A 14,883-nucleotide genomic window follows, 5' to 3' on the forward strand; every position below is an offset into this window, starting at 1 on the left:
CTATTGTAAATGGTGCCTTAGTGCATCCGTGGCATGGAAAGCTATATGTCATTTGTTGGCGCCAGTGTGTCCACTGGCCATATATGTGACAAAAATATATGTCTGGCTGGAACACCACTGCTCTCTGGCTGGGCTGCAGTTTAAATGCCCTGAAAAATACCCTTGCCAATTAAAAACCTCATAAGTGACCCCTAAAATGTGTCTTGTAATCACAAAACTCAGAGTGCATATACAAACAAGCATTTGCAATGCAATAGGTCCAGTGGTGGCTGGTGACATTTGAAAGTGGGGAGGTGTAAAAGTTTTGGATGAGTGGTTGATCGGCATCCGAGTGCTTCAGTGCGTTGGAAGACTGGGGTCAGTGTCTATAATGTAATACTTTATTCCCATTTGTGACAGGAGGAAATAACATTGCTGTAATTGTGTGTGCACAAGAGCAAGATGGGCACACGAATGGGAAGCTCCTGCAGGCAAGGGATATAATCCATCACCCTCTGCTACTAAACGCTCGTTTTCAATCCCCATGGGGCCAGACACATTATCCTAACGTGCCGGGGCATCTAAATCTACACGGAAAATATATTAGAGAGAGGCTCCGTGATTACAGACAAGTCTGCGACACCGTAATGATCGTGTTTATTACATGTCCCTGCAAGTAAGGCTCTCACAGGTTGGACGGAAATATCTGTGAAAACCTAAACAGTTTAGATCTAAGCACAGGCGTAACTAAGAGCAAAGTGCCCCACAACCAGCTGAGCAAAATAAGAGAAAACGTGCACAGGGACATTTCGGATATAACTTGACAGCATTCACAGGAGCATGCATGCTTCAGAACTCCAATGATGCTTCGAACTAAACATAGTGTTTCTGAACGTGGGGATTTGCAAACCAGCCAAACCAAGATGACACTGCGCTTCAATTTATTTATATAAAATAAAATAAAAAACACCCTTTCATATTACAGGTGAGAGCAATGCAAAATAAGTGGAAGACGAAATTTAAAACTTAATTTTAGTAACTGCAGTAATTTCTCCTCAAGGGGCGAGGAAAAAATATTACGCATGCACGCGTGCTCCATCTGTCGTCAATGGGGACAGATGACCTCATGCGCAACGAGACATGTACCTAATTCTGTGTAACAACATCGATAGGAACATGCCCAGAGTTAAGTGTCCCCTACGTGCTTTAGGGCCAAGTACGGTGCTAGTGGTGAACGAAATATATTATAATGCTACTTTACAGCACTGTATACACTGCTAGATTTGTGCTGTACAACAGAGAGAACATAGATATCACTTTTTAAAATTAACATGTTTCAGTGTTCAGTATCAAGCGCATCTACATCGCCGTATCAATCTATACGGAGTCCATGGGCAGCACTTTACCTGATACTGCTGCACTTTACAACTCTGAATAAATGGCACTTATTTAACTGCAAGACTCTGATATAATGTTTTATTAAGAGTAAATTATTTATTTATCACCAATGAAGTTTTTTTTATTTTTTTATTTGTCATCAAATTTATCAAATGTTATAGTTATAGTATTATAAATGTTTGATTATCGTGTACTGTCAATCCTCCATTTTGCTATTCATTTTTTATGATGTTGTTCTTTTATGGGTATTAAGTTACCCGAATAAAGTTTATGAACTGAACTGAACTGCGATCAAGTGCAGCGCTGTATCACTAATGCTGTTTCGCTGTACACGGAGCACAAATACACTTATGTATGCTGGGCACTGATTTACTGCACAGCACGAAGGTCAGGAGCAGGTCTAACCCATAACGAAACGTGTTCACTGTACAGATATGAGTACGTACGTGGTATTTTATACCACAATAATTTACTGTGTAGCCCGGAACAAAGAACAAATCTACCTGCCACAGCTTTACAGTAGAGTTGTGTACATTGGCAGGGCTCCGTATCCAAAATATCACTGTTTATAACTAAATACAGTAGCAGGTCGTCAAGCCCTAAGAATTTAATGTCATGTACCCATGAAGTTACGCTATAAATGATACCCAGGATGTTACTGTTGAGCAGCCGAATCTACAGAGAGCAAATTATGATTATGGGTGCATACCGTGTTGACGAAACAAGGTGACTGAATGCGCACTCCAAGGCCAAACCAAAGTGGGCTGCAGAAGTATTTCAGTTTTTCGATGGACGAGAAACGACCTATAGTGTGCCCATTCAATAGCCGGCCTCTAAACACAGAGCTTCAAAACTTGTATCATTGGATTTGAGTGGAGTCTCCTGACCTATTTGTACTTAAAAGAGTGAGTTTAGTCTTTGTTTTGTATATTTACTATGTTCCTTGCCTTTTCAGGTTTGACATTTTTTGAGCCCTGGGGCTAAGACCAGTCGCAGCTCGCATCGCAGGACTCGTGTTGGGGGGGGGGTCGCGCGGGGGTGGGAGCCGAGGAATAAAAATAAAAAAAATAAAGAAAACTTACCTGACCGCCGGTCTGCGTCGCCTCTGCTGGGCCCTTGGCACCTTCACTGGAGTGGCAACCCCTCAGCCAATACTGACGCTGCTCCAGCAGCGCCAGGATTGGCTTAGAGCAGGGTTACTCGCTGCCCATTAGGAGACCGAGGGTTGAGCCTTTGATCAACCCTCGCTCTCCTAATGTGCATGCGCCAGCCAGAGCAGACACTAGTGCTCATGCCTGGGCACGGCGGAAAAATTCACCGACCTTCACCAGTCATGCGCACTTCTGGTGCTGCCTGCCCCTGGTCTGACAATGCATCATGCATGTCAGTCAACATGACGTCGGACCGCCCACCCCCTTCAGACTCTGAAGGGGGTGGGCGGTCCGACGTCATGCTGACTGACATGACTGTTAGATCTCCCTCGGCGTCTCTGAACTTAAGTAAAAGGAGTCAGTTTACTTAAGTTCACAGACACCGAGGGAGCTGCGGGCGGCTTGTTGGGCAACGCCCCAGCGCCCTTAATGGACGCACCGCCACTGAATAGGTCTCGCATTTGCGAGAGTTTAAGCTATTGCATTGTAAATGACAATGCCTTTTATTTATCTGTTTAGCTAATTAACGTAAAAATAAAAGGCATTGTCATTTACAATAGCAACAGCGCAAACTCTTGTAAATGTGAGACCTATTCAAAGAAGCGGCCGCCATTGTCCCGGCTGCTCGGAAAGTGAAAGCGTGCATGGCGCGCTGAATGTTGCAGGAAAGCATGTTGTGCATGCAGTTGGAGAAACTCATTAAAGAAAATAGTGCTTACATGCTAAAAAAGACGAACCGTGTAACAACCGAAGTAAAAAGGCCAGTCCTTATGGAAGGTTACAAATGACAAGGCAGTACTAAGGAGGGACTAACAAGCCTATTAATGAATCAGAAGCCTGCATTTATGAAGGATAATGATACAAGCCAATTACAAATATGTGCGGGGAATGGGCAGGGCTTCTATTCCAAACTCCAATACAGCATGCCGCAGAGCACTGCATGCGCTGCCCAGGCTTGAACTAAAAAGCACACTCCATATTGGGGTCAGCAGGGCTTTAAGTAGAATGGAAACACTGGGGGGGGTCTCCTAAAGGGGCGTGGGCAATGTGATTAAGGGCGTGGCTTAAAACACATAAGCCAAAAAATCTGTCTTTAGCATAGGGGGCTTACCGGCTTTTATTTTTTTGTTTCTGTCATTACATCCAGGTATGATACAAAAAGTAACATCATACATACAGCAAGTCAGGACTGTTGGCTATGTCAATGGTTGTTAATTTCATAAGATAAATAATAGTTGCATAAGATAAATAAGCAGCAACTATAGCTTGTATATAATATTGAAAAAGCGTCCACTTACAGCCCTAGTGACACCACAACAATGTTGCTGCTCCTGAGTTTCAAAAAGAGAAGGGAAATCCAGAGAGAAAATTACTCTTTAAAGGATTTCCCTTCCCCTACAACGCTCACCTGGCATGGCGTCATGCCATAACTTCTCCACTAGTGAGAAGTGAGCAGCGCACGTCGATGTGCCTGCTGTCACTACAGTCCGGAAAAATCGAACCGCCTGTGCCAGGGCACAATGGAGAGCCCGACAGAGACCTGTTTCGAGGTCTCCTTTAAAAAACTGGCAGTGCTCAGACCCGGTGGGACCCAGCCCACTTAAAGCCCTGGGGGTCAGTATGCCCTCACAGTGAAATAAAAAACAAAATCTATTTCTCTCTATAGGCTAGACGTTTCCCTATATAGGCCTAGGTTGGATTAAAGTCTTCATTTTCCTCCACAGCTTAGTAAAGGGCCAAAAGAATGCTTCCTGCATAGTTTTCATAATCTGACTTAATAGTGAAATAAGATTTTTTGATAACTTAAGCAGAAAAGTAAGTTCTTTACTTTAGAATATTGGTACTGTTTACATTTAACACACACTTCTCTGTGAATTCCCTGCTGCTTGTGCCACAGGTACCAGGGGTTGAGTACAGAGTCTCTAAGAAATGTGTTTTGACCCAACCATAGTGGGTTTATTTAATTAGTTGGGGAAGCCTCTCAAATTAACCCACATTTCTGACAGTCTAAACCCCGTAAACAGGCCAGGACCGGACTGGGAACCAAAACTGGCCCTGGCAAAGTGCAAGGCCGGCAGAACCACCCCCCCTCACCTCTTCCCCCCCCACGGGGCTTGGGGGTGCCGAGCTCTTTGCAAGGGCCGGTTTTCGGCCGATTTTTTTACAGGGCCGATTTTGCAGCTATGCTACAAAAACGGCCCTTTAACAAAACCGGCCCCCAGGGGACCAAAACCGGCCCCCACCCGTGTGGCGCACCGGGGATTGCCCGGTGCCGGCTACAGCCAGTCCGGCCCTGAAACAGGTTCATGTTGTATTCAACTTGTAAGAACTTATTGCATCTGATTTCGAAATTATAGAATCACCCTGGTGTTTATGGCCCTCAATTGACTGCAAAGAGATGAGCAAGTCGTACATGGATGCTATGGCAATCTATATGACATGTAAAACATAGCAAGCATGTCAATGCATGTGCAGTTGTCCATTACAACTACACCCATCCCAATACATTACTAATACTGCACTCTTAATCATTCCCAAACTAATAAGATGGTATCCCAGCTGGCCTGGAAACTGCAGGGCTGGAAATACGGGCCACTGCCAAAAGGGTTTAATAAATGTCTGACCTAATAGTATAGAGCAGCTTAGCCTACTAATTTAGACATTTTTACTTGGTTCAATTAACGCATGTGTACCAAAATAAAAAATGGTGTATTCAAGACAAAAATGTGTTATTTTTCAGAACCCAAAACCTGACGTTTGGAGAAAAATGGGTGGATTTCCATATATTTTAAAGCTGATATCTGAGCGATAAATCATGAGGCATTGGAAGGCCTAATAATATTATTATTACCTTGGTGCCAGGGGCATTGTAGCCATATCTGTTATGTATTATATATAAATAGGCATTCCAAATTGACAAAGCCCTTTTCCCATTACTGCTGGTAACCCTGCCTGATGCACTGAGGTGATCACTGCTACTAATCTTGCATGGGGAGGCCACTTACGTAAACGTGCCTGACATTATCACTATTACCAAGATAAACTCATCAGTAGCTTGGTATGATTTTCACTGTACATAAGTAGCTCTTATTACAGAAAAGTATAGGGCTCATACAATTGACTTTTTGATAATTTTAGGATGGGTTTTGAAATTGAGGAAAATATACAGGTCTGGGCACCTTATTATTTGTCAGAAATACTGCTCAGCTGGTTAGCTGGTCTCTTTCAATTGCTAGCCCAAACTCATCAGCCCCTCAGAGTTGTTGAGGGGCCAGAGAGAAGCTCAAGTTGGCAGTCAATAAGGAGTTTCTAAATCAACATATAAGGGACAAGCCCACAAATAAATAAGCGCGAGATGCCCTGCTGATCAACAGGGACCTTCAGCTTGCCGATTAAAAGCAGCAGGCGCCATTCTCCATGGCGGACATTCAAGAATTAAAGACTTTGAGCTCCGTCTGTAATTAATTTCCTTGTTTGTATAATGTTGAAGTTGAAGTTACCCAAACAATGTCCTAGGAATCCCTTACTCTGAGTCAGTCACATTGCCCTCTCTGCTCGACAATACTGATGTTCAAACAAGCATAAACATCAACCCACACAATACTTCTGTGGCGCGATGCCCAAACTCGCGAGAACAACCTTCTGTAAACATACCTTCATCATCTTTCATGTAACCGCTCTTGCTTTTTTGTGAATTGGCAGGGCAATGTGACTGACTCAGAGTAAGGGATTCCTAGGACATTGTTTGGGTAACTTCAATGTTACGGTTGCAGAGGGAAAACGCTGTTTTTTGGCTAGCTGTAATTCACGATATAGATTTAAAAACTCTCTAATGTATTGTTTTTTCCAACAAAAACGATGCTTACTGTGCATGTTTTAATGATTTTTGAGTTGCAAGTCATTGGCACATGTTCTTTCATTTGTAGTGAAACCCCAGAAGAAGAGCTTTTTAGAGCTCGAAATGCATCGGGTAATATACGATTCACTTCTGAAGATGTGTTTTGTCTAGTGGCGTGCCCAGAAAAAGGCTTGGATTAGCAGATCTGAGGCATGAGAAGCAGTTTAAGACTTACCATCTCACGTGTGATTTAGCATTTGAAAAATAAATCAAGTTAAAATAACATTTTGGAGTACATTGATTAAGTTTGTGGAAATCTGGAAATCAGTACCAATTGAATCTCAACGCAGTGCGCCCATGTAAGGAACGCCAACACAGTCCTATTGTTTAATGTGTCTGTAAAGTAGCCTGGAAAGGACACTTAAAAAGAGAAGCAGTGAAACTGGTTCTGAAAGTGAACACAGTGGATGCACAGCTGCTGTCGCTTTTCCTGTATGAAACTGGTACTCCAAAAGCCCACTTGTTGTTCCGATTCCAAGACCTCTATTGCCAAGGAATGGAGTGCTCCACAGAGTACTCATGGGACTGCTGTGCAGCACTGAGCTGTTTTTGCCTGACAGCCAGCTTCCCAGAGATGAGAAGACAACCCAGAAGTGAGGAGTAGCTTGCAGCAATAAAGCCGTGCAGCTGGGGGTAAAAACTGAGCATTTTTTATAGTTTAAGTTAATTAGAACCATAACAATACCAGTAAAGCTAGGTGAGTTGAACCAGATGAAATGAAAAGGAAAGCCAAACACTATGGCCCTCCCCCCCACACAGTAAAATTACCCCGGTACTGGCTCAGACAAAATTCTGGATCTTACATAAACTATACTGGACTCCTGCTCGTCTGGTGAAACTGGGCATAAACACATGCGACCTATGCTGAAACTGTACAGCGAGAAGGGAGATCTTGCACACCTCATCTTTTATTGCCCTAAAGTTAAAAACTACTGGGGGAAAATCTTCAGCTTTCTAACAGACATGCTAGGATGTTCCCTTAATCCAGAGTTCGCAATCCTAGTAACTACACCTATCACTACAGACCCATTGTCTCAAAGAGATAGGGATCTACTTGACCTTTTGCTAACTGCCGGGATTAAACTGATCCTAAACAAGTGGAAGGACACATTCAAGGCATCGTTCAAAGGGTGGCTCAACTGGGTAACATACCTTAGGGGGGCAGACGCACTGTCCCTACGAGACTCACCGTGGAGACAGCCTAACAGAGGGATGTGGACATCCATGGATAAGTACCTAGGCCCATTTGAACCCCCCTGAAGAAGGCGTGACTGACACCTGCCGCCTAGCTTCTATAATAACACACCAAGCTCCCTCTATCTCTCACGGTGCTCCTTTAAACCCACCGCAGAACAGGTAGCTTCCCCCCACCTACACACCCGAGAACTGTTATTAGAGTAGAAGGGGAAGGCAGGCTACAAAGAAAATTGAATGTTACGGAAGGTACTGCAGATCTTAGAAATCGCAGATTTTGTGCATGTTTTATGTTTTTGTACGACTAAATGTTTTAGTTTTGTGTGCATAAAAATCTCAATAAAATTATTATTTTTTTTTAAATAAAAAAAAATATTTTGAGTTTTCAATAATACATAAAATTGAAAAAGTGGTACAAGGTCCGTTTTGGGCAGCGTAGGGTTTTTTCCCGGGTTGCATTTTAGTTTCTCTTTGGGTTACTGTGACAGTCCTAAACGACAAGAGGGGAGAGCCCGCAGTACTGGGATTGGCTGGTCCGGCCCCGGTACCTTCAATGCTGTTGTACGTTCTTGGTGGGCAGGATTCCGCCGCCCGTATTGCATCTGTGCTGGAGGCCTGGACTTGGACCCTCTTATTTTCCTTTAGACTTATAGCTTAGCTGGGCCGGACAGCAGGACATTTGCTAGTCATAGCGGCCCCCCCCAATTTGTGCGTTTCCCCTGCGTGGGAATTGTTGCGGGATTGCCGCGTGTGTTTTTCTTTCTTTTTTTTTCCCTTCCCTTGTTTTATATCTTAATAAAAAAACACCTTTGAGAAAAAAAAAAGATTTTTTAATAGTAAACGTCCGTATGATTTTAAACCTGGACAAATGCATATTAGATGGATGAAGTCCTGCTTTGATGCTCCACAGAGGCCACATGCCTTTGACCGTTATATTTCCAGCTTGGTTGGTCAGCATTGGACGGTAGCGAACCGAATCGTATAGCTAGCAGTTTTGTTTTTAAGAAGGGGGAGTATGTCAAGCCCCAGTATGTTGCAGATTTCAGTTTCGTGTATGATTGCAAGACCATCCATACATGAGCACGCTTGCTTAAAATGATTTTGTCAGCCTTTAATGAGTGCATTCTTGCTGCATTCTTCAGTATTTGCTGAAAAGACGAGAATGGTACGTTCTGTTGCCTAGGTCTTTCATGTTCGTTAGCTTTAAAGATGAGTGTAGGTATTTGGTGTAGACTAACTGGGGGTTACCTTCTTGTGCCTTCCAGAGACCATTGTTAAGTGTGTTTTGTCGACTAATCCAGATTTTGTATCATGTTTGTATTGATACATACCTTCTTTGCAGATACTGCTGTTGCAGTCCAAACTCCAACCGGGCAGAGTAAGAACTGAGCATACTGAACTGTGAGATACTGAGCATAAAATATAATGGAGGAGAGATCTGCACCTAATTTATAATCATGCTATTGCCTTAGTCCCTGGGGAGAACTTCCAAGAACAGAAAGTGGTGAACCAGAGAGAGATAGTGCCCAGGGCACTAAATTCAGCTTCACTTAATTTTGTGTGTGGTATCGTGTTTTAGCATGCATTAAAATATTTTTCCAGAAAATGAAGCACCGGAATGAATGCGGTTGTATTACAGAACCACGCATGGCTAAACCATGCGTGCCTTAACAAAGAAGTCAGAACAATGAAGCGTCTTAACCACACATTCATTTACCGCGCAAGTCTGTACAGTGAATTGCCTTAGAGTAAGCACTGAACTTTGGAACAGTATACATTACTATTCTAACTCCAGCCTGTGCAACAGTGAGAAAAATGTTGGACTTTAAAGTCCAATGCCTCTCTGCCAAAAGCATGTTGTTGTAATGACATGCGTGGTAAAGGAATGCAAGGTTAAGGCGCATTTGTTGTTCCAACTACGTTGCAAAGGCAATACATGGTTCAGCCATCGTCGTTATTGCGGCTTCCCCCGGAATGCACAATCAACTACTGTGTTTGATATGTGATTTTGAGTCCTGAGCTTGTGCAGAGCCATGCTACCTCCCTGAGAAGCCTGTGAATACTCACCATCGATACCAATGAGAGTCAAGTGCTGAAGGGGTTGTACTTGGCTCAGTTTGCAGAGCCATAGTCGAACAGACAGGACATAACAGGCAAACAACCTCCATCCCAGGGTTGAGGCCCTGTAGGCCCTCCTTGCCCCTTGGCCCCAAACTGAATCTGACAGTAAACGTCTGCAGCAACACATATATTACAATAACATGAGGTTGATGTATATATGAACTGAAAGGAAATTGGATTATTTGCAAAAACCCTATGATTAACATATCCAAACATTTTCCAAATTCTATAGACTCTGCTGGGAGTCTCCAGTTACAGATCCGAGGGAAAGTCACAACTGCTCCTTAGGACCTCAGTCCAGAATTCAGTTCTACTGGGCTTGCCGAGTCCTGCCTCGAAGATGCCCTCTCTTGTCCAGGATGTATCAGCAGACTAACAGAGGCCAGCTTCCCTGATCCTCTGAGATATGCTTCTATTGGCTGGATACAAGGCACAGCAGGCAAAGGCCCACGTCTGCTCCCTGAGTACAACAGACGATTTATTTCTGCTTGTTTGTTCCAAATCATGTAGTGGTCTGATGTCTACTTGTTGGGAAGCCCCAAGTGAAAGCCCAGCATCGTACCTAGGTAGTGTTGGATGGAGGGCCTAAGCCTACCTTTCCAACCCTTTCCTCAACATTTGGTAAAACAATCTCAAGAATTACCATTTCAGGGCTTTTTCAAGAGGTAAACGCCTGCTCAAACTGTAGTAGTGCAGACAGTTGGATCAGTTCGAATGATACACCTCTTCCTGCTTACCAGTGAAAAGCTTACATAAACTAGTTCTGTTTCTTTGTGGCATCCAAGTAAGAGAAGACACCCAAGTTGGGGCCAGGCTGACATCAAAGGCAGATCCATTCTAGAACTCGGTTTTATTAAAAGCAGGTATTTTTGTATTTTTTCAAGGTTCCCACCGGAGTAACATTTGATGGGGACTACTGCCATTCCCTTTCCCTCACATTCTTCAGACATCTTCTCTCCCTATCACCAGTGCTTAATTTGTAAAATATTAAGTCCAGGTGCTCAAATTTGTGTTAAGAGACCACTCCCACTTTCCCCGGCTCCACCCACTACCTCCACTGGCCCCACCCTCTTACTCTATCGGCTCCACCCACATCCTCAACTGGCACTGCTGAAAGGCAGATGTAATAACCGATCTGAATTTCAGCAAGGGAGCCTTCCTCAAATAACGTTTTGATAGGAGGTTCCTCTAACCCATGACCACTTTTGAAAATGAAAACATAAGTGCATTTAAAGTATAATTTTGGAAGAAATTGGTTAAAGTGAAAATGACATCACTAAAGTGGTAGGATTGTGAAAAATCCAAGTATCACACAAAGAACAAGCATAGCAAATGAGCTTTGCAAATTCCGGTGGAGGTGGTGAGGGTGTGTAAGCAGTGGGGCATTTTGGAAACCACTGTTGCAAAAATATTACTAAAACATGCTGTGGCAGCTCTCTGTCAATTACTGACAGCAAATTTTCCATTCAAATTGCCAAAAAGTCCCACTGACATGCAATTTTACTGATAAAACGATGTGCCATTCAAACAGTAGTGAATGGAAATTGGGCTTTAGAAAATATTTACAATTTGCACATCACCAAGTAAGGTGTCTTGATTAATGTTGTTCCTATTAAAATCATTGTTTTCATTGCACTTCAGAATTAACAAAATAATGTGATTCACTTCTCGAAATGCGGATATACTTTTGAAATGTTAATGCAGTTCCTTTACAGATAGTTTGTTTTACAAAAGCCACTAACTTTACAGTCACAAAAATAAAAGTAAACACCACTATCCATTTAAAAAGCATAAACAGCACTTTGTCAGATGACATTGCCTGCCATTTGACCTGTCTTTGAATGCACAGCAAATGTTACAAGATGAAAAGAGAACAACGTAAAGGCATTATATTATCCATTCCCCCATCTACCCTGATTATTTTGGAGTTGCTGCAGCATCCACAACCCTATTTCCAGTACCTATGGCCCAGGCCAGAAAGCATTGAAATGGCACACACTAAGTTCAGACAATGCAAACTTAGCAGGTTATACTCACCACCACCAGTATGCTCTGTCTGTGCCGCCCTCTACCCTCCTGGCCCGACGACACTGGAGAAAGTGCCACACAGTCTTGGTCCAAAACTTGAGGTCACTCTGCCTCAGAACAGAAGCGCCCAGGGAGCCCTGTACACGTGTGCATGGCAGGGGGTAACCAGAAAGGGATTACATATCAGAAGGGAGGAGCTCCAGCATATTGCAGAGATGAACTACTGGGGTCTCCAGATACGCATTTCCATATTATTTAAAGCTTATGCTCTGTGCGAGCATAAGCATTATACAATATGCAAATGCTTTCCATGATGACTGTGAGGGCAGATGCCACGTGGACAAGGCAGACCAACCACACTAGAGCAATTCAATTTGAAGCGCTTTTGCGCTACCCAATTGAATGATGCCCCATATGGATGGGGTGATGTTTATTTTAAAAAGGGAAAAAAGCAATGCAAGGTCATACCGTGTGAAGCGTGTGCACGCTGAGCCTGCGCTCTACAATGTGCTTGCTGCTGGTGCCGGTCGGGAAGGAGAAGAGGAGGCTGGCAGCATCATGTGCTTAGTGCAGACTAGCCTGTCACAGTGGCCTTCCGATTTTTGTGGGCCGATTTTGCTAAAATAAAAATAGGCCTCCAGTAACAAAGCCAGCCCCCTGTTTCAGAAATGGCCCCGACCTTCCAGCCTCCTGGGGGTCTGCCCGGTATCCTGCATTCAAGTGTGATTGCTTGTCAGTCACAAGTTACAATACCAGCAGCCTCACTAGACGTGCTCATTGCTGCAAGGCCTCTCAGCAGGGCCTTACTGGGAACTACAACCGGCCCTGGCAAAGTGCTCGGCCGGCCCCCACCCCTCGGCAGGGGTGCCGCCGAGCTGTTTGCCAGGGCCGGTTTTCAGCCGATTTTGTTACAGGGCCGAGTTTGCAGATATGCTGCAAAAACGGCCCTGTAACAAAACCAGCACCCAGGGGTCCAAAACCAGCCCCCACCCGTATGGCGCACCGGGGGATTGCCCGGTGCCCGCTACGGCCAGTCTGGCCCTGCCTTTCAGGCGCATTCCCTCTGCTCTACTGGTTCCTTCCCACTGAACTCTGCACCCAGACATGGCACACTTTAAATAAATCACCTTTATCAACAGTTTAAACCAGCCCCGCAGGGGCCCGCTGCTGGCTGAATATTCACAAGGGCTGCACCACAACCCCTCAGTTCTGCACTCAAAACGTTTTTTTAAGGCGGCAAAACAACCATTCAGGCAATTCAGAACATGTGTAAACTGCTGATCTTAAAGCTTGGGACACAACATCATAAAACGAGAATCTCTAGAGTCTGCTGGTTAGGCGTCATATAAATGTATGGATTAGTAGGGAGGGATCCCAACATATTAATTCATACAGATTTAACTCTCGGTAGCAATTTACCTGCCTCCCACCCAATCACGAATTGGTCTCACTCTGATTCAATTTAAAGAGAAGCACATACCAAATTAAATGAACTGTTTTGGAGGGGCACGCAGTAGGAAAGAGTTGTCACTGTTGGAAGATGAAAACGTCATACAAATGTGTTGTTATAAAAAGCATGCACATTAATCAACTCAGCTATCCACACTATATTAATTTTTAATGGCAATGCTTGGTTTAGAACATCAGAAGCCAAAACAAGCATCCAGTAAAAAAATATTCCTAAGTATAGCCCGGAAGTGAGGATCAGCTAGAGAGTCGTCTCTAGAGCACGACAAAACTAGTTGTCTCCAATGAAATCTCCCATATTTCAGCTTAGCTGCTATGAATGACGGGGTATTATTCCCAGGAGGAGCGACGTGGGTACAAATTATTTTCACTTCACCTGGCTGACATAAAACTGTAATGGCCGGCAAGCTCAAGAAAAAGCAGAATTACTTACTGCTTTTATTAATCTGATTCCGAGGCCTGCAATCTGCTGCACAGCACAACACGCTGCTGCCTGCTTCAACTGAACTGCCTGACTGACTGAATAGTGCGTCTTGCGTGTGTGCGTCATGACAAGGAGGGAAGCGTTGAATTTTTAAAATGTTACACTGCAGCACACAAGACCAAATCCTGCCCAGTCAGTGGCCCACCCAGCACAACACTGACTGAAGGCATGGATTTATTTTAGTTTGTGATATATCAACTGGCTCTTCACCGGAGGCTGCAATGAAGTGCCGATATTGTGTGACACACGTTGCCACTATGTGAGTTGGCGCTCAGGTATGTCTAGACCCGGCCCTGATAAAGAAGTGCCGGTGCTAAGCACCGGAAAGCACCGGCACAAATTAACCACTGGCTAGGAAGCAGAGTCCTTCAGCGAGATCATAGGCAACAAACACAAGGGAGGCCTGTGGCACATATTACTTTCAGCTTGGAGGGGGCAATGAAAAGGACGTTGAGTAATTAATTATTTATGGTTGTGTCAAGTGCAGTGAGAGTTCTGGGTATGAAGGATAACAGCAGGAGCATTATATGATGCTAGATGTTGCGATTGTATTCAGTCTCTTAGTTCAGTAAAATTTGATAAATGTAACTGTAGTACTGAAAACATTGATTTGAAATGTCTTTCCTAAGAGTTATAAACAAATTAATATGTGAGTACAGGGATATTTATGATAAGGGGAGGCAATGATTTTTAATGCTATGTTTTGATACACTTGCTAAGCTTTACATTTTTGGGGGATTTACAGTTTTTGAGAAGTGTGCCTCTGTATTCAATCCTTCCTTCACTCTCAGGGCCAAGCTGCCCCTATGGTGAATACGCTACAATAAATACTCCATTCATTCTTTTCCTGTGAGCTTTATAAACCGGGTACTACTTCAAACTTCAGAGCCTAATACACACCAAAAATAAATGGTCATATAGAGTTTTTCTTGGCCACACTACCTCTAAACTGAAGACAGTCAGGCTTCATCAGGCAATCTCCTTTCTTGTGGACTTGTGCGAGTTCAAGAACAGCCTTGGGATGGGATCTCTCCAAAGAATGACAACCAGGTTACCAACCTTCTCCGATCTTAGTACCCACGTCTTTTCCCTTTGCCTGTCTTTTAATATGAACTTGCATATAGTAGTAGCAAGGGTTTAGGAACAAAGAAGACGCGTTCAAT

Source organism: Triturus cristatus, chromosome 4_1, assembly GCF_964204655.1.
Source record: "Triturus cristatus chromosome 4_1, aTriCri1.1, whole genome shotgun sequence".
NCBI classification, from domain to species: domain Eukaryota; kingdom Metazoa; phylum Chordata; class Amphibia; order Caudata; family Salamandridae; genus Triturus; species Triturus cristatus.